Here is a 26,581-nt window from a genome sequence, read left to right as displayed (position 1 = left end):
CCATTTGCCTTCCATTCGATGCCTTGATGTTGTTTGCGAGTGATTTCAGGAGTATAAGGTAGGAATGTGTTAGAGAAAATGGAAAGAGAGCATGCAAAGTGGAGGAAACGTGAAGAATCAAAGGAGAAGAGTTCTGAGACGTGTGCGTGTGCACAGCCCCCTGTGCGTCCGCACAAGAACCCAATCAGAGCACGTGGACCAATCAGAGCACGTCGTGCGTCCAGCCAAGAATCACTTAGTGTGCGTGCACACAGCCTCTCGTGCGTGCGCACAGGAAGGAAAATTCGCAAAGTGTGCAGACGCACACGCCTGTGCGTCCGCACAGGTGTTCGCACACGAATTCATTAAAAAGGCACGTGACTCACGATTTGAGGGTTTTGGAGGCCCATTTCTGAAGTCTCTTAGCTCATATTGAATAAAGAATGAAGAGAATAACATAGCATATGATTAGGGTAGTTTTAGGAGGAGTAGTAAGAAGTTTTAGTTTAGTTTTTTCTCTAGGTTTTCTTCAACCTCTACTAGGGTTTTTATTAGGGTTTTACATTCAAGTGCCATTTTTCATTTTTGATATTGGATTTTTCTAAGTCTCATTGTAAGTATTCTCTTGCTATTACTCTTTCTAGTTACTTTGTTCTTACATTTTCTTCTAATGCAAGTTATAGATCAATTTTACTTCTCTATTGCAATTTAAATTTCTTGTTGATAAATTTGATGTTTGTTATTCATTTCATGTTTTCTTATGTCATTCTTGTTGATTGAGATCAATTGTTGCTTTTAATTTCAAGTCTTTTCTTATTTTCACCATGTTTAAGCTTTATGCCCACCAAGTGTTTGACAAAATGTCAAACATGGTTTTAGGCTAAGTTTTTACCTCTTGGGTTGGGTAAAGTGAGCAATTGGGTTCCTAGAGTTGGGATGTCCAACATTTAGTGTCAATTCTTGGATTGTTAATTGCTCTTGTTCCCACTAACGCTAAGTTGTTGCTAAGGCAATTAGCAAGCAATTTAGGATTTGTGGGTTAAGGACACTTATGCTCATTTATCTTATCTTTCGATGTGAGGATTGATCAAGTGAGACTAATCCATTATAATTGTCATAGTTGTGGTTCTAACAAGAAAAGGATCCCTAGCTCACTCCAAGCCAAGACCCCTTTTTATGCTTTCAATCTTTCATATTTTGTAATGTTAATCTCTTTCATACTTTACTTGTTTATATTACACACTCGGTTCTTTAATTGCTTCATTAGTTCTATCATTACAATTTTGCATGTTCTTTTATTGCTTTATATGTTCATCTCTTCATTGAAAACCCCTTGATCACTACAACCAAAATTTGCACACTCATTGCCATTGAGTGATTCCTAAGGAGAACGATTCGGGAGCTAAATACTCTCAATTTATATTTAGTTTGAATTGTGATAATATTTGATCAATGGTCAATTTGTTGGGTTAGGACTGTATTTACAACACCGATTCCATTTTGATAATCAAATTCCTAACATATGCAATTTGGCCGTTCGTCAAATTTGGTGCCGTTACTGGGGAGTTCACTTTGAGTGCAATGAGTGCCATGATTTTGGTTGTGTAAATATGTGAATAGTGTGAATACTTTATTTTTGGTTTGCTACTTGGCACCAGTTGTAGATACTACTTTCCTCTTTAGTAATTTTAGTAGTTATAAGTTGTTAAGTTGGCTTTTGTTTACTTGCCTGCTTGTGTTTTGCTTTTCATAATTGCATGCTTTCATTGCCTCCTCAGTTGAATGACACGGTCGCTTCCAAACCCGAGCTTGGCCACTTTTGATCCAGAAATTGAAAGAACTTTAACTCGTATAAGGCAAGCTCGGCGCCGAATAGCTTTCGTGAATAGTGAATCGGGTTCCTTTGAGGATCACTCCCATTCACTATCACCAATCGTCCATGACTCTCATTCTCCGATCAACGAGGAGATTCTATATTCATCTGTGGGAGTACTGAATTTTCTTTGAGTGACTCAGGTGACTCTGTCATGGCGGACCCTCTGTAAAGGATTACTTTGAAAGAAGCTGGAGCACCTGATCTTAACTTGCAACCACTTCAGATTTTGTATTCGGCCTTGGACCCAAATTTTGAGCTTAAGTCTTGCACAATCAACTTGCTTCCCAAGTATAATGTGCTACTTGGGAAAGATCCGCTGAAGCATCTTAAGGATTTCCAAGTTGCATGTGCAACCGCAAGGAGACATGGGGCGGATGAATCTACAGTGTTGGTCTTTGCTTTCCCTTTCTCTTTGGAGGGGAAAGCAAAGGAATGATTTTATACTCAGCCGAGTGAAATTAAATCCAACTGGGACTTGTTGCGTAAGGAGTTCTTTGAAAAGTTCTACCCTCCTCAGAAAACAGACAAGTTACGAAGAGAGATCTCTTGTATTGTGCAACAAGATGGGGAGACTTGTATAAATACTGAGAAAGATTCAAGAAGTTATTAGAAGCTTTCCCTCACCACCGGATTGATGAGTTGGTTCTGATAAGTTATTTCTGTCAAGGGATGCAACACCGAGATAAGCTTCTCCTAGATGCCGCGAGTGGGGGACCATTGACCAAAAACAAGACCGCAACAGAGGCATCAGAAGTTATATCGGACCTAGCCGACTCAACGCAACACTCTCGGGCAAGGACTCCACATCCAAAAGCATTGAGTGAAGTTTCTCCTTCCGGAGATGCTTTTCTGACTAAGACCCTCGGTGAAATGATGATCTTGTTGCGTCAAATAACTCAAGGTCAACAAATCCCTCAAGCTTTGATAAATGCTCCACCTCAACCTCCTAGGATTGAAGGACCACCAAGGATATGTGGTGTTTGTGCTTGTACTACTCATTACACCGATGAGTGCCCTCAAATCCAAGAGGACACTACGTTGGTGGTTACTAACCCTTATCCACAAAGGACCAATTATAACCGAGGATCCTACCAACATGGAGGTAATCAAAACCAAGGGTGGAGAGATAACTCAAACCAAAGGTGAAACCAAGCTCCCCAAGCTCAACCTAACCAAAATGCTCAAGCCTATTACCCCCAACACCCCCAAGGTCCACAACAATACCAACAAACCCCACAACCTCAATCTCAAGTGAAGTACCAACATCCAAATAGTAGATCCAATCCTTCTCAAGTTAACCAAGCCCCTCCTCCCAATCAAACCCACATGAATGACATAATCCACACCTTCATGCAAGAGCAAAGAGAGTTTCATAAGAAACAAGATGCATACATGGCTACAATAGCCGAAGCCCATACCCGTTTGACTCTCCCTCCTCAAACCACACAAAGCACCCAACAAGCTTCAACCTCAAGTCGTTTACCCTCTCAACCTCAATCCAACCCTAAGGGGAGCATAAATGCCATTACTCTCCGAAGTGTTACTAAGTTGGACAAGAATGTTGCTATATCCGCAAAGGGGAGTGAGAAGACCAACAATGATGAGGTAGGAGAAGAGGTGGAGATGACTGATAAACCCCGTTTTGACGGTTTATCTTGTATTGATTTTAAGAGATTTTAATACCTTTTACCCTCATTTATTCAATGAATTAGCATGGTTTTATAACTTCTCCTTATTTGTGCTTAAATGTGAAAACATGCTTTCTAGACCTTAAAGTAGCTAAATTCAATTCACCTTTGATTCCACTAGATGCCTTGATATGTTTGTTAGTGATTTCAGATTGAAAAGGCTAGGAATGGATCAAAGGAGTGAAGAGGAAAGCATGCAAAGTGGAGAAATCATGAAAAGTCAAAGAAGTTGAACTCGCACATGGACGCGCGCGCGCACCTTGCGAATTACCCCATGGACGCGTACGCGTGATGTGCGCGTACGTGTCGGTGCTAGTTTATGATTTTTTAATGAAAATGTGACCAACGAATTCTCAAGGGTTGTGGGGCCTAATCCCAACCAACTTTGGCGCCAAAGATGCTATTTAAAGCCAAGGATTGAAGAGCAAAGGGACATTATTTCATTCCCACTCATTAGGATTAGTTTAGAAGTAGTTTCTAGAGAGAGAAGGTCTCACTTCTCTCTAGGATTAGGATTAAGATTAGGTTTAGTTCTTAGATCTAGATTTTAATTCATCTTCTTCTACTTCTATCCTCTTAATTCCTTGTTGTTACATTCATCTTCCTCTATTCTTTTGTTGTAATTTCCTTTATGTTGTTCTTGTATTTTGTTGTAGATCTACTTTTGTTCCTTCCTTTCTCTTTCAATTCAATCAAGGTAATTCATAATAATTGTGTTCCTTTTGATTTGTTGTTGTTAATTCTTTGCAATAATTGTTGTTAGATCTTGTTCTTGTTGTTGATTTACTATGCTTTCCTTTTATGCCTTCCAAGTGTTTGATGAAATGCTTGGTTGGATTTTAGTGTAGGTTTTGTTCCTCTTGGCCTAGGTAGAGTGATTAGTGACTCTTGAGTTATCTAATTCCTTTGTTGATTGATAATTAGAAGTTGCTAATTGATTTGAATGCCTCTAAAGTTAGTCTTTCCTTTAGGAGTTGATTAGGACTTGAGGAATCAAATTGATTCATCCACTTGACTTTCCTCTATGATTAGAGGTTAACTAAGTGGGAGTAATGGACAATTTGTTATCATAATTGAGGAGGATAACTAGGATCGGACTTCTAGTACTCATATCTTGCCAAGAGCTTTATTAGTTGTTAGTTTATTTCCTTGCCATTTATATTTCTTGTATAAAATCTTAAAAACCCCAATATAACTCACAACCAATAACAAGACACTTTATTATAATTCCTAGGGAGAACGACCCGAGGTTTGAATACTTCGGTTTATAAATTTTAGGGGTTTGTTTTAGTGACAAACAACTTTTTGTATGAAATGATTATTGTTGGTTTAGAAACTATACTTTACAACGAGATTTCATTAGTGAAATTCTAAACCGTCAAAAATCTAATCATCAAAATGGCGCCGTTGCCAGGAAATTGCAATGGTGTTGTGTTATTGGTTATTGTATATATGTGAATATTGTGAATATGTTTGCTTTTTGCTTCTTTGTTAGTTTTTAGTTTGTTCTCTTTATTTGTTCCTATTTTTTTGTTTTTGCCCTCTCCTATTATCATGAATTCTCACTTTGGCTATGAGTGTAGTTACAATTATGTTGTAGGTGATGAGAACTATAATGAGAATGTGTATCAAGGATGGGATAACCAAAGGTGGGAGGAGCCATATGCATATGATCAATCCTCTTGGCAACAACCTCCACCAATGCACTATGAAGAAGAGCCATTCTATGATGCATATCAATCAAATGACTATGGTGAATCTCCTTGTGACTTTCAAGAACCACCACCATATGCCTATGATCCAGATCCTCAACATAACTCTCAACCATACTCACAAGCCCCTTCTTACCAACCACCTTCATATGACCCTAATCCATATCCATCACACCAACTAACTTTTGAGCCATATGAGCCATATATGGACCCACCAAAATATCAACCCTTTCAAGAGCCAACTCCATACCATGACCAAGATGAACCACCTCCGTTATATGAAAATTTTCAACCACAAGATGAATTCTACTTTCCACCACAACCTCCCATGGAAGAATACTCATGTCCTTCAATCCAAGAGCCCTATGATCCTACTCATGATATCCAAGCGGACCAAGAGTCAAGGGATCGTCTCAAGGAAGCATTGGATCAATTTCAAGCAACCATGGAGCATGTTGTGCAACTAGTGGAAAAAGTGGAGAATGTTGAACCACCATGATGACAAGTCATCATATACCCATTTTTCAAGCTAATTTCACTTGTTTTATTAGTCTTTATGCACTTTCTTGCATCCTAAGTAAGAGATTTGGAATGAAAATGCATAACTTCTTTAAATTAAGCAACTACCATTAAATTGATGCTAACTCATGAGGTTTAGCTAAATTTAATTGATTTTTAATTGATTTATAAGCCTTGTGAATTTAGTGATACTTTGAGTGGTTGTTTTGGTTTATTGTAGGTGAAGAAAAGAAGAAAAGAGGAAGCGTGGCTTAAGAAAGCGTGGCCCAAGAGAGAAGAAGTGTGGCGCATAAAAGGAGGAAGCAAGCATTGCCCTCCACAAGGGCACACTGCCCTCAAGGAGGGCAACATAAGGAAGCAAGCTTTGAGAGGCAACACTGCCCTGCCCTCCTCAAGGGCGGAGCACAAATTGGTGCCATGGATCAAGGAGAGCAAAAACTCTGCCCTGCCCTCCTCAAGGGCAATATCGGGCTCATCAAAGGAAGAAATTCAAAGAAAAAGCTCACCAATGCTTGCCACAAGGATCGAACACGGCACCATGAGGAAACAAGAAACTAGGCCTTAGTTTGGTGCCAAGAAAACCAAGAAAAAGAGTAGCGTGTGCATTGCCCGAGTTTCGAACACGGGGCTTCAACTTTGGAAACATTGCCCTGCCCTCCGCAAGGGCAGGGCAGCATTTTGTGGTGCACGGCCGGCGCACCAGATTGGCGCACCAAGGGAGCTTCGGCAGCAACATAGCGCACGCACAGGCAGAATCTGGCACACCAAAAATTTCTGCCCTGCCCTCCACAAGGGCAGGGCAGCATCCTGCAGCAATTCAACACGCACGCAAGCACCCAACACGCACGCAAGCACCAACGCGCACCATTTTCTGCCCTGCCCTCCACAAGGGCAGGGCAGCCTCCTGAAAGTAATTGTTCTTGGGCTGAAAATTGGTTTAAAAATCCAATTTAATTCATTTCTTCACCAACTCAAAAGCCCATCCAGATTCCAAAATCCAAGATAGAAAGTGTATAAATAGGAGATAGTTTGATGTAATTAGGGACTTTTCCTTTACTTTTGAACGCAGACTTTTCTTTTGAGCCTTGAATCTTTACTTTTATTTTTGAACTTTTGAATTTTCTCTTGGAGACTTCACTGAGATTTCAGAGAATTGGGAAGGAGAATTGATCTCTCTTCTTCCTCGTTCTGGCTTGAGCATTTTTACTTTTCTTGTTTGAGTTTTGGGTGTGAAGAATTGAGGAAATTCTGTCTCAATCTCCATTCAAGATCTCTTTAATTTCTCTTCTGCATAATTGAGTTCAATTACAATTCCTTCACTGCTTCTTCGTCAATTTCTTGTTAATTGCTTTGTGAACTTGGATCTGGGAAGGCAATTGAGATCTAGACTTTGCTATCTAGTCTCTTGAGTCCTGAGATCCCATTTTCCTTTTTGGTTCTTCTGTGAACCCCTGTTGCAATTTAATTTCTATTTCTGTTTGAGATCTAGTTACTTCCAATTCATCTTCTGCTTTATTAATTGTTGCAATTTAATTTCCCTTGCTGAAATTTTGAATTCCTGATGAGCGGATAATTTGTACGCTTTTTGGCATTGTTTTTAGTATGTTTTTAGTATGATCTAGTTAGTTTTTAGTATATTTTTATTAGTTTTTAGTTAAAATTCACTTTTCTGGACTTTACTATGAGTTTGTGTGTTTTTCTGTGATTTCAGGTATTTTCTGGCTGAAATTGAGGGACCTGAGCAAAAATCTGATTCAGAGACTAAAAAGGACTGCAGATGCTGCTGGATTCTGACCTCCCTGCACTCGAAGCGGATTCTCTGGATCTACAGAAGCCCAATTGGTGCGCTCTCAACGGCGTTGGAAAGTAGACATCCTGGGCTTTTCAGCAATATATGATTGTCCATACTTTGTCCAAGATTTGATGGCCCAAACTGGCGTTCAAAGTCACCTTCAGAATTCCCAGCGTTAAACGCCGGAACTGGCACAAGAATGGGAGTTAAACGCCCAAACTGGCATAAAAGCTGGCGTTTAACTCCAAGAAGAGTCTCTACACGAAAATGCTTCAATGCTCAGCCCAAGCACACACCAAGTGGGCCCGGAAGTGGATTTTTATGTCATTTACTCATCTCTGTACACCCTAGGCTACTAGTTCTCTATATATAGGACCTTTTACTATTGTATTTGGAGCTTTTGATCATGTTTTTATGATTGAACCCTCTTTGGGAGGCTGGCCATTCGGCCATGCCTAGACCTTGTTCTTATGTATTTTCAACGGTGGAGTTTCTACACACCATAGATTAAGGTGTGGAGCTCTGTTGTACCTCGAGTATTAATGCAATTACTATTGTTCTTCTATTCAATTCCGCTTGTTCTTGTTCCAAGATATCACTTGTTCTTCAACTTGATGAATGTGATGATCCGTGACACTCATCATCATTCTCACCTATGAACGTGTGCCTGACAACCACCTCCGTTCTACCTTAGATTGGGTGAATATCTCTTGGATTCCTGATACACGATGCATGGTTGATCGCCTGACAACCGAGTGCTCGCCTGACAACCGAGCCAGCCATTCCGTGAGATTAGAGTCTTCGTGGTATAGGCTAGAACTAATGGCGGCATTAAAGAGAATCCGGAAGGTCTAACCTTGTCTGTGGTATTCTGAGTAGGATTCAATGATTGAATGACTGTGACGAGCTTCAAACTCCTGAAGGCGGGGCGTTAGTGACAGACGCAAAAGAATCACTGGATTCTACTCTGGCCTGATTGAGAACCGACAGATGGATAGCCGTGTCGTGACAGGGTGCGTTGAACATTTCCACTGAGAGGATGGGAGGTAGCCACTGACAACGGTGAAACCCTTGCATAAGCTTGCCATGGAAAGGAGTAAGAAGGATTGGATGAAGACAGTAGGAAAGCAGAGAGACGGAAGGGACAAGCATCTTCATACGCTTATCTAAAATTCCTACCAATGAATTACATGAGTATCTCTATCTTTATCTTTATGTTTTATTCGTATATCACCATTATCCATTTGAGTTTGCCTGACTAAGATTTACAAGGTGACCATAGCTTGCTTCATACCAACAATCTCTGTGGGATCGACCCTTACTCGCGTAAGGTTTATTACTTGGACGACTCAGTACACTTGCTGGTTAGTTGTGCGAAGTTGTGTTTATGCCATGGTATTGAACACCAACTTTTTGGATTCATTACCGGGATTATTTGATTTGTGAAAAGTATTGATCACAATTTCGTGCACCAATTCCCAATCCTCAATTCCCCTTTTCTATTCAAGCAATTTACATTTCTTGCATTTTAAGTTACTGCAATTTACATTTCTTGCACTTTAAGTTTCAGTCATTTAATTTCTTGTTCTTTAAGATTCAGCATCTTTACTTTCAGTTCTCTTTAATTTCTGCAATTCATCCCTCCCCCTTTACATTTCCTGCTATTTACTTACTGTTGGATATAAAATCACTCAACCAATATTTGATTCGCTTGACTAAATCAACCACTAAACTAAAATTGCTCAATCCTTCAATCCCTGTGGGATCGACCTCACTCCCGTGAGTTTTATTACTTGATGCGACCCGGTACACTTGCCGGTGAGTTTTGTGTTGGATCATTTTCCACACATCACACCACACTCTAATTATGATGAACCCTCCCATCCACCCCAACCTCTAATGGATGAAACCCTCGGTGTTCTTCTCCAAGGACAAGAGGAGATGACAAGGGATGTGCAACAATTTATGACCTCCTTGGATGAGGTGGTAAACCGGCTAGCATCCCAACTTTTGGATACTCAAGGAACTCCCATGGCTACATGTGGAGAAGCAAAAGAAGAGCATAACATAAGGGAGACATTGGAAACCCCGGTGGAAAAGGAGGAATGCCACTTTGTGTTAGAGAAATTGGAGGAACCTATGACTATTGAAGAAAAGGAGGAAGTGGTTGAAGACTTAGGAGATGCGAAACCTCCATGGGAACCTAGAGTTGAAGAAAACCGCTCCAAGAAGATTGAAGTTGATGTTAAGGAGGAACGTGCACAACCTCCAAGGCATATCCCATATGAAGACTTGGAAGGAATGGAGCAAGAGTTGAGTTCCCTTGGAGATGAAGATCAAGCATCAAATCCTAATGGTGGTGAATCCTTTGAACTTGAAGAACCTTTTCCCGATAAAGAAGAGAGCGATGTGGAGGTGGATTTCTCTCAACCTCTCATTTATGATTTAAGTGATGGAGAAGAGTTAGATGAAATTGATGAACGAAGGATTGAATTTGAAAAATCTTGTGAAGAGGTGGAAGTCCATAGAAAAAGAAGAACAGAAGTTGAGTGCGCTTTATCAAGATCTTTGGAAGCTTTTTTGCCTAGGTTGTCATCTATTCCTTCACTTGAGTGGGTAAAACTCATTTCTATTAGCTTTATTACCCCACTTGAGTATGATTTGCTTGAAATGGATGGTCAACTTAGGATGATTTGTGGGATAAAGCGTAAGAGAAGAATGTTTAGTGGATGGTGTTGCAAATCAAGGCTCATTTTGGTTGATACTTCAAGGCTTAGATGCAAGGGTTGGGCTAGTGCTCACTTGAATGGGTCTAAAAGGAGAGTTTGGTATCACCTTGAGAATTCATCTTGCTTACCACCCGGATGGATTAATAATGATGATCAACTTCAAGACGGGTGTGAAAATAAAGTGTGGGATCCCGGATTAGAAAAAGAGGATCAACTTTGGGAGCCCCAAGCTTGTGAAGAACTCCATCAAAACTTGGCTCAATCTATGAAGAATTTTGGGGCACAATGGAGAACCAAGCATTGGTGGGAGTTCCAAGATGAATTCAAGCATAAGCCACCTTGATGAGGAGCTCCCCATAAGTCCAACTTAAGGACAATAAACAAAAGTGCTAGGTGGGAGACAACCCACCATGGTAATATCTTTTCATTTTCTCTTTTATACATATTGGTAAAATTAGTTTAATTTCATGTTTTGTTTAGTTAGTTGAGTTTAATTGGTAGTTTAGTATGTTAAATAAGGTTTTAAGGTGTTTTGGTAGCTGTTTAGAGGTTTAGAATGCTTGGATTGGTGCAAAAATATAGAAAATTTTTGAAAACAGAGCATCATCCACACGTGTGCGCAATACACGCGTACGCATGCATCAAGCGTTTTGGACCATCCACGCGCATGCGCCATGCACGCGTACGCGTGGATTGAGAAGTTCCACCTTCCATACCTTGACCTGAGAGTTAGGCCTGCACTGTGCGGAAATTGGGCCTGAGGCACAAACCAATTCACGCGTACGCACACCTACCGCGTACGCGCCGCTCTCGGAATAAGCCATCGACGCGGACACACCTTGTGCGCGTACGCATCGCATCCATTGCACCACCATCCGCGTGCGCGCGCCATGCGTGCGTACGCGCGGATGTCCTTCTTTCACTACATTTTCTTTTCTTCTCTTCTCTCCATTTCTTTCCCTCTCCTTTCTTCTTTCCTTCTTCTACACCTCATCCAACACATCCAAACACCATTGATAACCATTTATTTTAGTTAGTTAATTAGTTAGTTAGTTAGTCGATTAGTTAGTTTTAGTTAGTTTTCATTTCATTTTCTCTTTTTCATTGTAAGTGTTGGATTGTTATTCTTGTTTGATATTAATTGCTGCTGAGTATTAAAAAGGGATGTTATCTTAACATCATTATGTCTATAATCTTTGTTGGACTCTATTATTGAGGTTATATTTTGCTACTTGGTTTTGAGTTTTTCATGCTTACCTTTTAAGAATACCAAGTGATGAGAATTGCCTTCGAGCTTGTAACTCTTCTTTGAATTGCATGATTTGGCCACCATGTGATTTGAGCCTTATTTTGTAATTAGGCAACTTCTTGATGGACGATGTTGAGCATTTACCTTAATGCATGGTGTTTCATGATTATATGCATCCAAATGCTTTAACTTGAATGCTTTTATGCTTCTTTAATGCTTATTTTACCTTACAAATTCACTTAGAGCATCTCAAGCACACTAGGATAAGTGAAGTGCATGATTCTTTTGTGACATATCTTTTTATGCTAATGCGTGTTCTAAAAACCGCGCAATTTAGAATTCACATAACTAATATTTCTTAATGTCACACTAATTCACTCACCTCATTCTAGTGATTTACCTCATTCCAACAATGTATGCTTCCTTGCTTTTATATCTTCTCATCTTATGGTGTTATATTTTTGTTTTGCATGAACAATACACCACAAGCAAACATAGATGCGGAAGAAAGAACACGCAGCAATCTGGAGACTCGCCGGACCCCCTTTCTCATCCTTCAATGCACCGAGGACGGTGTAAACTTTTAAGTGTGGGAAGGTCGTCCAACCGGTCAGCGATTTTGGGTGACAAGTTTCTAATTCCAACACTTTTGCATTTCATTTTAGGATTTTAGGATTGTTACTTTCATTTTTCTATTTTTGCATATATATACACGATAAGCTTAGTCAAAATAATGAAATTTTTCAAGAATTCTATCTATAGGGCACCAATTGATTTGAGTGAATTTTTTTTATAGAACTTGCTTGAAATATATATCTTGTGGATCATGTTTTTGAGTTTAGAACACAAGCAAGTGAGATTTGAGCCTAATGGTGTGGTTACATCTTATAACCACTTATTTTTCCTTCTTGTGTGCATTATTCTCTTTCTATGATTGTAATCTTTGAATTGTTTGATTCTTTATGTCCATTATTTTGTGTATTCATGCATTTATATGATTGAGGCCATCATTTCATTTAACTCACTTACCCAAATAGCCTTACCTTTCATCTTCCATTGTTAGCCAAGTTGAGCCTACGCTTAACCCACTTGTTCTTTAATTTAGCACATTACAAGCCTTAAAGCGGAAAACAATAAAAGTCCTTATTTGGATCTTTGATTAGCTTAGGCTAGTGTGTGTGAGTATCATTCAAGTGTGGGAATCTCGGGATATTGGGTGAATAAAGGGTAGTTTTGTATTGCTATTGAAAATATTGAGAATTGGGTATATACTCATGTATTGATCAAATGTAAAACATTATGCATTGATGTTCTTGTATATAGAAAGAAAAAAAATGAGAAAAAATGAAAGAAAAGAAAAGAAAAAGAAAATAATATGGAAAAGAAAAAAAATAGAAAAGAAAGAAAAAGAAGAAAAAGAAAGGAATAAAAAGGGGACAAAATGCCCCAAAGCAAAGTATAGCTCAATAAAATCTATGCATAAGTGTTGTGAAATGAAAAGGAAGCGCATGAGTATGTGAAAAAGTGAGGAATAGGTAGTTAAGTTAGCACTTAATTGTATAGGATGTCATATGTTAGGTGGGAAGCTTAAGCTTATCAAAGTTTCAAATTTCAAGCTCACTTAACCATATATGCATCCTACCTTGACCCTAGCCCCATTACAACCAAAGAAAAGACCTCATGATACTTGTATGCATGCATGAAATATATGTCGATTGTAAGAAGAAAAATAAATCATAGAAAGCATGATTAGGAGAGAATTGAGAGAATCAACCCTAAACACTTGAGCGAATAGAGTGCAAACACTACCGGTGAGGGTTTGATGCTCTATTACATGTTTTCACCTATGATCATAATTTTCATGCAAGCTTGTAAAAATATTTAATAACTCAATTCAATTGTGGATTAGACTTGTAGTCCTTAACCCTTGTGCATATATGCTTCTTGGGAATTGATTTATTTTGACCAAGCAATTGCATTCACCTAGATTGTTGCATATAGGTAGATTGCATTTAGTTAGCTTCCATTTTAATAAACGCCATACCCTTACTTCATTCTTGGTTTAAGCATGAGGACATGCTTGGTTTAAGTGTGGGGAGGATGATAAACCCCGTTTTGACGGTTTATCTTGTATTGTTTTTAAGAGATTTTAATACCTTTTACCCTCATTTATTCAATGAATTAGCATGGTTTTATAACTTCTCCTTATTTGTGCTTAGATGTGAAAACATGCTTTCTAGACCTTAAATTAGCTAAATTCAATTCACCTATGATTCCATTAGATGCCTTGATATGTTTGTTAGTGATTTCAGATTGAAAAGGCTAGGAATGGATCAAAGGAGTGAAGAGGAAAGCATGCAAAGTAGAGAAATCATGAAACGTCAAAGAAGTTGAACTCGCCCATGGACGCGCGCGTGCACCTGGCGCTTGCGCGCACCTTGTGAATTACCCCATGGACGCGTACGCATGATGTGCGCATACGCGTCGGTGCTGGTTTATGATTTTTAATGAAAACGTGACCAACGAATTCTCAAGGGTTGTGGGGCCCAATCCCAACCAACTTTGGCGCCAAAGATGCTATTTAAAGCCAAGGATTGAAGAGCAAAGGGACATTAGTTCATTCCCACTCATTAGGATTAGTTTAGAAGTAGTTTCTAGAGAGAGAAACTCTCACTTCTCTCTAGGATTAGGATTGAGATTAGGTTTAGTTCTTACATCTAGATTTTAATTCATCTTCTTCTACTTCTATCCTCTTAATTCCTTGTTGTTACATTCATATTCCTCTATTCTTTTGTTGTAATTTCCTTTATGTTGTTCTTGTATTTTGTTGTAGATCTACTTTTGTTCCTTCCTTTCTCTTTCAATTCAATCAAGGTAATTCATAATAATTGTGTTCCTTTTGATTTGTTGTTGTTAATTCTTTGCAGTAATTGTTGTTAGATCTTGTTCTTGTTGTTGATTTACTATGCTTTCCTTTTATGCCTTCCAAGTGTTTGATGAAATGCTTCATTGGATTTTAGTGTAGGTTTTGTTCCTCTTGGCCTAGGTAGAGTGATTAGTGACTCTTGAGTTATCTAATTCCTTTGTTGATTGATAATTAGAAGTTGCTAATTGATTTGAATGCCTCTAAAGCTAGTCTTTCCTTTTGGAGTTGATTAGGACTTGAGGAATCAAATTAATTCATCCACTTGACTTTCCTCTATGATTAGAGGTTAACTAAGTGGGAGTAATAGACAATTTGTTATCACAATTGAGGAGGATAACTAGGATAGGACTTCTAGTATTCATATCTTGCCAAAAGCTTTGTTAGTTGTTAGTTTATTTCCTTGCCATTTATATTTCTTGTATAAAATCTTAAAAACCCCAAAATAACTCACAACCAATAACAAGACACTTTATTACAATTCCTAGGGAGAACGACCCGAGGTTTGAATACTTCGGTTATAAATTTTAGGGGTTTGTTTTAGTGACAAACAACTTTTTGTATGAAATGATTATTGTTGGTTTAGAAACTATACTTTACAACGAGATTTCATTAGTGAAATTCTAAACCGTCAAAAATTTATTCATCAATGAAAAATGGTGAAGATGAAAATGTTGACAAGAGTGAGGAGGAGCCACCAAAAGTCAAGGAGCCAAAGAGAAAGGCCTTGCTTGAAGAGCCTTCACCCATTCCATTCCCAACTTTGGCCAAGAAGGCAAAGAAGGAAGAAGATCTTGACCCCACTTTGGTTGAAGTTTTTAAGAAAGTCGAAGTTACCGTCCCTCTCTTTCAAGCCATTCAACAAGGGCCAAATATTCCAAGTTCCTTAAAGATGTTTGCACTCACAAAGACAAGCTTGGCAATCTTAACGAAAAGCCGGTAGATGATTCTATCTCTTCTTTGCTTTCTGAAAAATGTAATGATCCTGGCCCATGTTTGGTGACTTGTTTGATTGGTGGGATTAAGTTCATGGATTGTATATGTGATTTGGGAGCATGTGTGAGCATCATGCCACTGCCCGTATACCAAAGATTGAACTTACCAGCCCTCAAGAGATCCGGGGCAAGGTTTGTCTTGGCTGACAAGAGTATTGTGTCTGTGGTTGGAATTCCTGAGAACGTCATAATCAACATTCAAGGTTTGCTTTTTATGGTTGACTTCCACATCTTGGAGACTCCACCTATTGATTCAACTAAACCATCATCAACACGCCTTGGAAGGCCATTCTTGAAGACGGCCCATTTCAAGCTAGACGCACACTCGGGAGTCTATTCTTTTGAGTCAGATGGTGAGTTAGTCAAGTTCACCTTGGAGAAGTCCAACAAACCCATTCTTAAGGCCTATTCCATTTTTGGGTGTGACATAGTTGAAGACAAAGTGATTGAGGATATCAAGGAACAAGGAAAAGAGGAGGTTGCCAAGAAGTCAAATTCAAAGGATCATGCTCAACCCAAGAATGCCAAGGAGTTGGAGATTTTCTTCCTTGGGGAAGTTCCTAGGTGACCAATGAAGCCATGCAAGTCTAACTTAGGACTCTAAACCAAAGTGCTTGGTGGGAGACTGGTGAGCGGATATTTTATACGCTTTTTGGGGGTATTTTCATATAGTTTTTAGTAGGATCTAGCTATTTTTAGTGTATTTTTATTAGTTTTTAGGCAAAAATTATATTTCTGAACTTTACTATGAGTTTATGTGTTTTTTTTTCTGTAATTTTAGGTATTTTCTGGCTGAAATTGAGGGACCTGCGCCAAAAATCTGATTCAGAGGCTGAAAAAGGACTGCAGATGCTGTTGGATTCTGACCTCCCTACACTTGAAATGGATTTTCTGGAGCTAGAGAACCCCAATTGGCGCGCTCTCAATTGCGTTGGAAAGTAGACATTCTGGGCTTTCCAGCAATATATAATAGTCCATACTTTGCCCGAGTTGTGATGACATAAACTGAGAATTGCTAAGAACTGCTGAGCCCTTCAATTTGGATGCCCCTGACTTCGATGCCGTCTGCTGAGCTCAGGAAGAAGATAAGCCTCCTAAACCTGAGCTCAGGCCACTACCACCATCACTGAAATATGCATTTCTGGGAGAATGTGACACTTTTCTAGTGATCATAAGCTCTGCTTTAAATCCACAGGAAGAGGAAGCACTAATTCAAGTGCTAAGGACACATAAGACAGCTCTTGGGTGGTCCATAAGTGATCTTAAGGGCATTAGCCCAGCAAGATGCATGCACAAGATCCTATTGGAGGATGATGCTAAGCCAGTGGTTCAACCACAAAGGCGGCTAAATCCAGCCATGAAGGAGGTGGTGCAGAAAGAGGTCACTAAGTTACTAGAGGCTGGGATTATTTATCCTATTGACTACAGAAGGCTCAATACAACCACCAGAAAGGATCATTTTTCTTTACCATTCATAGACCAGATGCTAGAGAGACTAGCAGGTCATGAATATTATTGCTTTTTTATGGCTATTCAGGTTACAACCAAATTGCAGTAGATCCTCAGGACCAAGAGAAAATAGCATTTACATGTCCTTCTGGAGTATTTGCCTACAGAAGGATGCCTTTTGGTCTGTGCAATGCACCTGCAACCTTTCAGAGGTGCATGCTCTCTATCTTCTCAGATATGGTAGAGAAATTTCTGGAAGTCTTCATGGATGACTTTTCAGTATTTGGAGATTCATTCAGCTCCTGCCTTAACCATCTAGCACTTGTTCTGAAAAGATGCCAAGAGACCAACCTAGTTTTAAACTGGGAAGAATGTCACTTTATGGTGATTGAGGGGATTGTCCTTGGGCATAAAATTTCAAACAAGGGAATAGAGGTGGATCAAGCTAAATTTGATGTAATTGAAAAATTACCACCACCTGCCAATGTTAAGGCAATCAGAAGCTTTCTGGGGAATGCAGGATTCTACAGAAGGTTTATAAAGGATTTTTCAAAAATTGCCAAACCTCTGAGTAATCTGCTAGCTGCTGACACACCATTTATCTTTGATAAGGAGTGTCTGCAGACGTTTGAGACTCTGAAAGCTAAGTTGGTTACAGCACCAGTCATCTCTGCACCAGACTGGACATTACCATTCGAACTAATGTGTGATGCCAGTGACCATACCATAGGTGCAGTGTTGGGACAGAGGCATAACAAGCTTTTGCACGTCATTTATTATGCTAGCCGTGTTTTAAATGATGCACAGAAGAATTACACAACCACAGAAAAAGAGTTACTTGCAGTGGTTTATGCCATTGACAAGTTTAGATCCTATCTAGTAGGATCAAAAGTGATTGTGTACACTGACCATGCTGCTCTTAAATATCTACTCACAAAGCAAGATTCAAAACCCAGGCTCATAAGATGGGTGTTGCTTTTGCAAGAGTTTGATATAGAAATAAGAGACAGAAAAGGGACAGAGAATTAAGTAGCTGATCACCTGTCCCGGATAGAACCAGTAGTAGGAGCGCCCCACCCTCCTACTGAGATCTCTGAAACCTTTCCAGATGAGCAACTCTTCACCATTCAGGAAGTACCATGGTTTGTAGACAGAAAAGGGAAGAAGCATGAAAGGCTTCTATCAATACAGAGCCAAATAAAACCCCCACATTCAAACTCTAAGTTTGGTATTGGAAGGCCACAACCAAACTCTAAGTTTGGTGTTGAGAGGCCATCATCATGCTCTGAGTATCCGTGAGCTCCAAGAGAGCCCACTGTCAAGCTACTGACATTAAAAAAGCGCTTGTTGGGAGGCAACCCAATGTTATATTTATCTATTTTCCATTATTATTTTATGTTTTATGTAGGTTGATGATCATGTGAAGTCACAAAATCAATTCAAAAAGCAAAAACAGAATGAAAAACAAAAAGAAAAACAGCACACCCTTTAGGAAAAACCTGCTGGCATTTAAACGCCTGTATGGGTAGCAAATGGGCGTTTCACGCCCAGTCTGGCACCATTCTGGGCGTTTAACGCCAGAAAGGGGCACCAGACTGGCGTTTAAAGCCAGGAATGGGCAAGAATCTGGCGTTAAACGCCAGAAATGGGTAGCAGCCTGGCGTTTAACGCCAGGATTGGCAGAAAAGGGTGTTTTGCACGCCACTTGGTGCAGGGATGAGCTATCCTTGACACCTCAGGATCTGTGGACCCCACAGGATCCCCACTTACCCCACCACTCTCTTTTTTTTCACCCACTCACCAATCACCTCAATACCTCTCCACCCCTATATAAACCCATCTTCCCCCCTCCATCTCCTCTATTTCCTCTTCTTCTACTCCCTTCTTTCTTCTTTTGCTCGAGGACGAGCAAACCTTCTAAGTTTAGTGTGGTAAAAGCGTTGCTTTTTGTTTTTCCATAACCATTTTTTGCATCTAAGGCCGGAGAAACCTCTAGGAAGAGGAAAGGGAAGGCAGTTGCTTCCAACTCCGAGTCATGAGAGATGGAGAGATTCATCTCAAAAGCCCATCACTAAGAAAGAGGATGGAGCAAACAAAAGAGCCCACTCATGGACCTCAACAAAAGCAACCATTATCCTCCATGAAATCAGAGAGGAGCAACAAGGGTAAGGAATAGACATTGAGGAGCTCAAGTACTCCATAGGATCTTCAAGAAGGAGAACTAGCCGTCATCACTAAGGTGGAACCGCTCCTTAATTTCATTTTTCTTATTATTCTATTTTTCGATTTCTATGCTTGATGTTCTATCTATGTTTATGTCTTCACTACATGATCATTAGTATCTTAGTGTCTATGTCTTAAAGCTATGAATGTCCTATGAATCCATCACCTTTCTTAAATGAAAAATGCTTTAATCACAAAAGAACAAGAAGTACAGGATTTCGAATTCATCTCTGAAACTAGTTGAATTAGTTTGATGTGGTGACAAAACTTTTTGTTTTCTGAATGAATGCTTGAACCGTGCATATGTCTTTTGAATTTGTTGATTAAAGAATGTTAAACTTGTTGGCTCTTGAAAGAATGATGGTAAAGGAGAAATGTTATTGAGGATCTGAAAAATTATCAGATTGATTCTTGAAGCAAGAAAAAGCAGTATATGCGAAAAAGGAAATTAAAAAAAAAAACAGAGAGAGAGAGAGCAAGCAGAAAAAGCCAATAGCCCTTTAAACAAAAAGGCAAGGGTAAAAATAAAAAGTGATCCAAGGAAAAAAGAGTGTGCTTAAGAACCCTGGACACGTCTAATTGGGGACTCTAGCAAAGCTGAGTCACAATCTGAAAAGGTTTACCCAGTTATGTGTCTGTGGCATGTATGTATCCGGTGGTAATACTGGAAGACAGAGTGCTTTGGGCCACAACCAAGACTCATAAAGTAATTGTGTTCAAGAATCATCATACTTAACTAGGAGACTCAATAACACTATTTGAATTATGAGTTCCTATAGATGCCAATCATTCTAAACTTCAAAGGATAAAGTGAGATGCCAAAACTGTTCAGAGGCAAAAAACTACTCGTCCCGCTCATCTAATTGGAACTAAGTTTCATTGATATTTTGGAGTCTATAGTATATTCTCTTCTTTTTATCCTATTTGAATTTCAGTTGCTTGGGGACAAGCAACAATTTAAGTTTGGTGTTGTGATGAGCGGATAATTTATACGCTTTTTGGCACTGTTTTTAGTATGTTTTTAGTACATTTTAGTTAGTTTTTAGTATGTTTTTATTAGTTTTTATTTAAAATTCACTTTTCTGGGCTTTACTATGAGTTTGTGTGTTTTTCTATGATTTCATGTAATTTCTGGCTGAAATTGAGGGACCTGAGCAAAAATCTGATTTAGAGGCTGAAAAAGGACTGCGGATGCTGTTGGATTCTGACCTCCCTGCACTCGAAGTTGATTTTCTGGAGCTACAGAATCCCAATTAGCGCGCTCTTAATTGCATTGGAAAGTAGACACCCTGGGCTTTCCAGCAATGTATAATAGTTCATACTTTGCCTGAGATTTGATGGCCCAAACCGGCGTTGCAAATCAGCTTCAGAATTCCCAGCGTTTAACGCCGGAACTGGCACAAAAATTGGAGTTAAACGCTCAAACTGGCACAAAAGCTGGCGTTTAACTCCAGAAAAAGTCTCTACACATGAAAGCTTTAATGCTCAGCCCAAGCACACACCAAGTGGACCCCAGAAGTGGATTTTTACGTCATTTACTCATTTCTGTATATCCTAGGTTACTAGTTCACTATAAATAGGATATTTTAACATTGTATCTTTACCTCATGACACATTACACGTTTCTTATTGTATATTCTACGGTATGAGTCTCTAAACCCATGGTTGGGGGTGAGGAGCTCTGTTGTGTCTTGATGGATTAATGCAATTACCACTGTTTTTCATTCAATCACGCTTGCTTCTATTCTAAGATATCACTTGTTCCTCAACTTGATGAATGTGATGATCCATGACACTCATCATCATTCTCACCTATGAACGTGTGCCTGACAACCACCTCCGTTCTACTTTAGATTGAGTGAATATCTCTTGGATTCCTTAATCAGAATCTTCGTGGTATAAGCTAGAATTGATGGCGGCATTCAAGAGAATCCGGAAGGTCTAAACCTTGTCTGTGGTATTCTGAGTAGGATTCAAGGATTGAATGACTGTGACGAGTTTCAAACTCCTGAGGGCTGGGCGTTAGTGACAGACGCAAAAGAATCACTGGATTCTATTCCAACCTGATTGAGAACGGACAGATGATTAGCCATGCTGTAACAGAGCGCGTTGAACATTTTCACTGAGAGGATGGGAGGTAGCCATTGACAACGGTGAAGCCCTACATACAGCTTGCCATGGAAGGAGCCTTGCATGCATGAAGAAGAAGACCGTGGAAAAGCAGAGATTCAGAAGATAGAGCATCTCCAAAACCTTAACCTGTTCTCCATTACCGCAAAACAAGTATTTATTTCATGTTCTTTTACTTTTCACAAATAAACGTAAGAATTATTGATATCCTGACTAAGAGTTACAAGATAACCATAGCTTGCTTCAAGCCAACAATCTCCGTGCGATCGACCCTTACTCACGTAAGGTATTACTTGGACGACCCAGTGCACTTGCTGGTTAGTTGTGCGGAATTGCAAAAGTGTGATTGCAATTTTGTGCACCAGTAGTGTGAATGCTACTTATGAGAATCTGAAGGAACAGGTCCGAGTTCTTGCACCCGAGCTCGACCTTACTGATGAGCGGATAATTTATACACTTTTTGGCATTGTTTTTAGGTAGTTTTTAGTATCATCTAGTTACTTTTAGGGATGTTGTCATTAGTTTTTATGCTAAATTCACATTTCTAGACTTCACTATGAGTTTGTGTGTTTTTCTCTGATTTCAGGTAGTTTCTGGCAGAAATTGAGGGACCTGAGCAAAACTCTGATAAGAAGGTTGACAAAGGACTGCTGATGCTGTTGGATTCTGACCTCCCTGCACTCCAAATGGATTTTCTGGAGCTAATAAAGTCCAAATGGCGCGCTCTTAACGGTTTCGGAAAGTAGACATCCAGAGCTTTCCAGCAATATATAATAGTCTATACTTTGTTCGAGATTAGATGATGTAAATTGGCGCACAACGCCAGTTCCATGCTACATTCTAGAGTCAAACGACAGAAACACGTTACGAACCAGAGTTGAACGCCAAAAACACGTTACAACTTGGCGTTCAACTCCAAAAGAAGCCTCAGCTCGTGTAAAGATCAAGCTCATCCCAAACACACACCAAGTGGGCCCCGGAAGTGGATTTATGCATCAATTACTTACTTCTGTAAACCCTAGTAGCTAGTTTAGTATAAATAGAACCTTTTACTAGTGTATTAGACGTCTTTGATTGTAACGTCTTTGACCATTCGGTCTTTTGATCACATTTTGGGGGCTGGCCTCTCGGCCATGCCTGAACCTTCATCACTTATGTATTTTCGACGGTGGAGTTTCTACACACCATAGATTAAGGGTGTGGAACTCTGCTGTACCTCGAGTTTTAATGCAATTACTACTATTTTCTATTCAATTTGATTTATTTCTGTTCCAAGATATTCGTTGCACTTCACCATGATGAAAGTGGTGATCCGTGATACTCACCATCATTCTCACCTATGAACATGCGTGACTGACAACAACTTTCGTTCTACCTTAGACCGGGCGCATATCTCTTAGATTTCTTAATCAGAATCTTCGTGGTATAAGCTAGAATTGATGGTGGCATTCATGGGAATCCGGAAAGTTTAACCTTGTATGTGGTATTCCGAGTAGGATTCCAGGATTGAATGACTGTGACGAGCTTCAAACTCGCGATTGTTAGGCGTGATGACAAACGCAAAAGAATCAAGAGATTCTATTCCGACATGATCGAGAACCGACAGATGATTAGTCGTGCTGTGACAGAGCATTTGGACCATTTTCACTGAGAGGATGGGATGTAGCCATTGACAACGGTGATGCCGTACATAGAGCTTGCCATGGAAAGGAATAAGAAGGATTGGATGAAAGCAGCAGGAAAGCAGAGATTCAAAAGGAACACAACATCTCCATACACTTATCTAAAATTCTCACCAATGATTTACATAAGTATTTCTATCTTTATTTTCTGTCTATTTATTATTATTATTCAAAAACTCCTTAACATTTACTATCCGCCTAACTGAGATTTACAAAATGATCATAGCTTGCTTCATACGAACAATCTCCGTGGGATCGACCCTTACTCACGTAAGGTATTACTTGGACGACCCAGTGCACTTGCTGGTTAGTTGTGCGGAGTTGTGACTAAGCGTGATTCACGTTTGAGAGCGCTACCAAGTTTTTTTGGTGCCATCGTTGATGATCACAATTTCATGCACCAAGTTTTTGGCGCCGTTGGCGGGAATTGTTCGAGTATGGACAACTGACGGTTCGTCTTGTTGCTCAGATTAGGTAATTTCCTTTTTATTTTTATTTTTCTTTTCAAATAGTTTTCAAAAATATTTTTCAAAATTTTTTCTTTGTATTTGAAAAATTATTCAAAATTTTTAAGAATGAATTCTAGTGTTTCATAAAGTATGTTGAAGCTTGGCTGGCTGTAAAGCCATGTCTAACTCAATTGGATTGAGGCTTCAAACCATCCACATAGAGGCAAGTTAATTGGAATATCAGTTGTTACATGCCTGATTTATATCTTCTAAAGCTGGCTGGCTATTAAGCCATGCCCAACCCTTGGATTGGAGCTTTAGGCTAATATTGAAAGATTCATGGAATTCTTATTAAAAATTTTGGATTTCTTTTTTTCTTTTTTTTTATTATATGTTTTTCGAATAAATTAAAAGAAAATCCAAAAAAATCATAAAATCATAAAAAAATCAAAAAATATTTTATGTTTCTTGTTTGAGTCTTGAGTCAATTTTTAAGTTTTGTGTCAATTGCATGTTTTTTTTAAAAAAAATTTTGCATTATTTTTCGAAAATTCATGCATTCATGGTGTTATTCATGATCTTCAAGTTGTTCTTGGTAAGTCTTCTTGTTTGATCTTGATGTTTTCTTGTTTTGTGTCTTTTGTTGTTTTTCATATGCATTTTTCATTTGTTAGAGTCCAAGCATTAAAGAATTCTAAGTTTGGTGTCTTGCATGTTTTCTTTGCATCAAAAATTTTTTAAAAATGTGTTCTTGATGTTCATCATGATCTTCAAAGTGTTCTTGGTGTTCATCTTGACTTTCATAGTGTTCTTGCATGCATCATGTGTTTTGATTCATAATTTTCATGTTGTGAGTCATTTTTTATGTTTTTCTCTCTCATAATTAAAAATTCAAAAATAGAAAATATCTTTTCCTTAAATTTCTCATAATTTTCAAAAATTTGAGTTGACTTAGTCAAAAATTTTTAAAATTAGTTGTTTCTTGTAAGTCAAGTCAAATTTTCAAATTTTAAAAATCTTATCTTATTAAAACTTTTTAAAAAATCAAATCTTTTTCTTTTTTTATTTAATTTTCGAAAATGTAATTTTTTTTAAATATTTTTCAAAAATCTTTTTCTTAGTTTTATCTTTATTTTCGAAAATTATGCTAACAATTAATATGATTGATTCAAAAACTTGAAGTTTGTTACTTTCTTGTTAAGAAAGGTTCAATCTTTAAATTCTAGAATCATATCTTTTAGTTTCTTGTTAGTCAAGTAATTCATTTTAATTTTAAAAATTAAATCTTTTCCGACCATATCTTTTTAATCATATCTTTTTATCATATCTGTTTCAAAATTTTATCTTTTTCAAAAATTTGATTTTAAAATATCTTTTCTAACTCCTTATCTTCTTATCTTTTCAAATTTGATTTTCAAATCTTTTTCAACTAATTGTTTGTTTCTTATCTTTTTCAAAACCACCTAACTACTTTTCTCTCTCTAATTTTCGAAAATACCTCCCTCTTTTTCAAAAATTCTTTTTTAATTAATTAATTGTTTTAAATTTTAATTTTTAATTTTATTTCTTATCTTTATTTTCGAAAATCATTTAACTCCTTTTCAAAATTTATTTTCGAAATTCCTTCCCTCTCCTCTTCTTCTATTTATTTATTTATTTACTAACAATTCTCTTCACCTCTCTTCATCTCAAATCACTACCTCTATCCTCACCCTTCTGTTTGGATTCTCCTTTCTTTATTCCTTTTCTTCTTCTACTAACAATAAGGAACCTCTTTACTGTAACATAGAGGATTCCTCTTCTCTTCTTTTCTTGTTCTCTTCTTTTTCATATGAGCAGGAACAAGAAAAAAGGCATTCTTGTTGAAGCTGATCCAGAACCTGAAAGGACTCTGAAGAGGAAACTAAGAGAAGCTAAATTACAACAATCCAGAGACAACCTTGCTGAAATTTTCGAACAAGAAAAGGAGATGGCAGCCGAACCCAACAACAATAATGTAAGGAGGATGCTTGGTGATTACACTACACCTACTTCCAAGTTTGATGGAAGAGGCATCTCAATTCCTGCCATTGGAGCCAACAATTTTGAACTGAAACCTCAATTAGTTGCTCTAATGCAACAGAACTGCAAGTTTCATGGACTTCCATTAGAAGATCCCTACTAGTTCTTAACTGAGTTCTTGCAGATCTGTGAGATTGTTAAGACTAATGGAGTAGATCCTGAAGTCTACAGGCTCATGCTTTTCCCTTTTGCTGTAAGAGACAGAGCTAGAGCATGGTTGGACTCTCAACCTAAAGATAGCCTGGACTCTTGGGATAAGCTGGTCACGGCCTTCTTGGCTAAGTTCTTCCCTCCTCAAAAACTGAGCAAGCTTAGAGTGGATGTTCAAACCTTCAAGCAAAAAGATGGTGAATCCCTCTATGAAGTTTGGGAAAGATACAAGCAGATGACCAAAAGATGTCCTTCTGACATGTTTTTAGAATGGACCATGATAGATATATTCTATTATGGTCTATCTGAGTTCTCTAAGATGTCATTGGACCATTCTGCAGGTGGATCCATTCACCTAAAGAAAACTCCTGCAGAAGCTCAAGAACTTATTGACATGGTTGCAAATAACCAGTTCATGTACACTTCTGAGAGGAATTCCGTGAATAATAGGACGCCTCAAAGGAAGGGAGTTCTTGAAATTGTTGCTCTGAATGCCATATTGGCTCAGAAAAAAATATTGACTCATCAAGTCAACATGATTTCTCAAAGTCTGAATGGATGGCAAAATGCATCCAACAGTACTAAAGAGGCATCTTCTGAAGAAGAAGCTTATGATCCTGAAAACCCTGTAATGACAGAGGTAAATTATATGGGAGAACCTTATGGGAACACCTATAATTCATCATGGAGAAATCATCCAAATTTCTCATGGAATGATTAATAAAAGCCTCAACAAGGCTTTAATAATGGTGGAAGAAATAGGCTAAGCAATATCAAGCCTTATCCATCATCTTCTCAGCAACAGACAGAGAATTATGAACAGAGTACCTCTAACTTAGCAAATTTAGTCTCTGATCTGTCTAAGGCCACTTTAAGTTTCATGAGTGAAACAAGGTCCTCCATCAGAAATCTGGAGGCACAAGTGGGCCAGCTGAGTAAGAAAATCACTGAAATTCCTCCTAGTACTCTTCCAAG

The sequence above is a fragment of the Arachis hypogaea genome, chromosome 10 (genome assembly GCF_003086295.3).
Source record: "Arachis hypogaea cultivar Tifrunner chromosome 10, arahy.Tifrunner.gnm2.J5K5, whole genome shotgun sequence".
Classification (NCBI taxonomy): Eukaryota; Viridiplantae; Streptophyta; class Magnoliopsida; order Fabales; family Fabaceae; genus Arachis; species Arachis hypogaea.
This window is presented reverse-complemented; position numbering follows the sequence as displayed.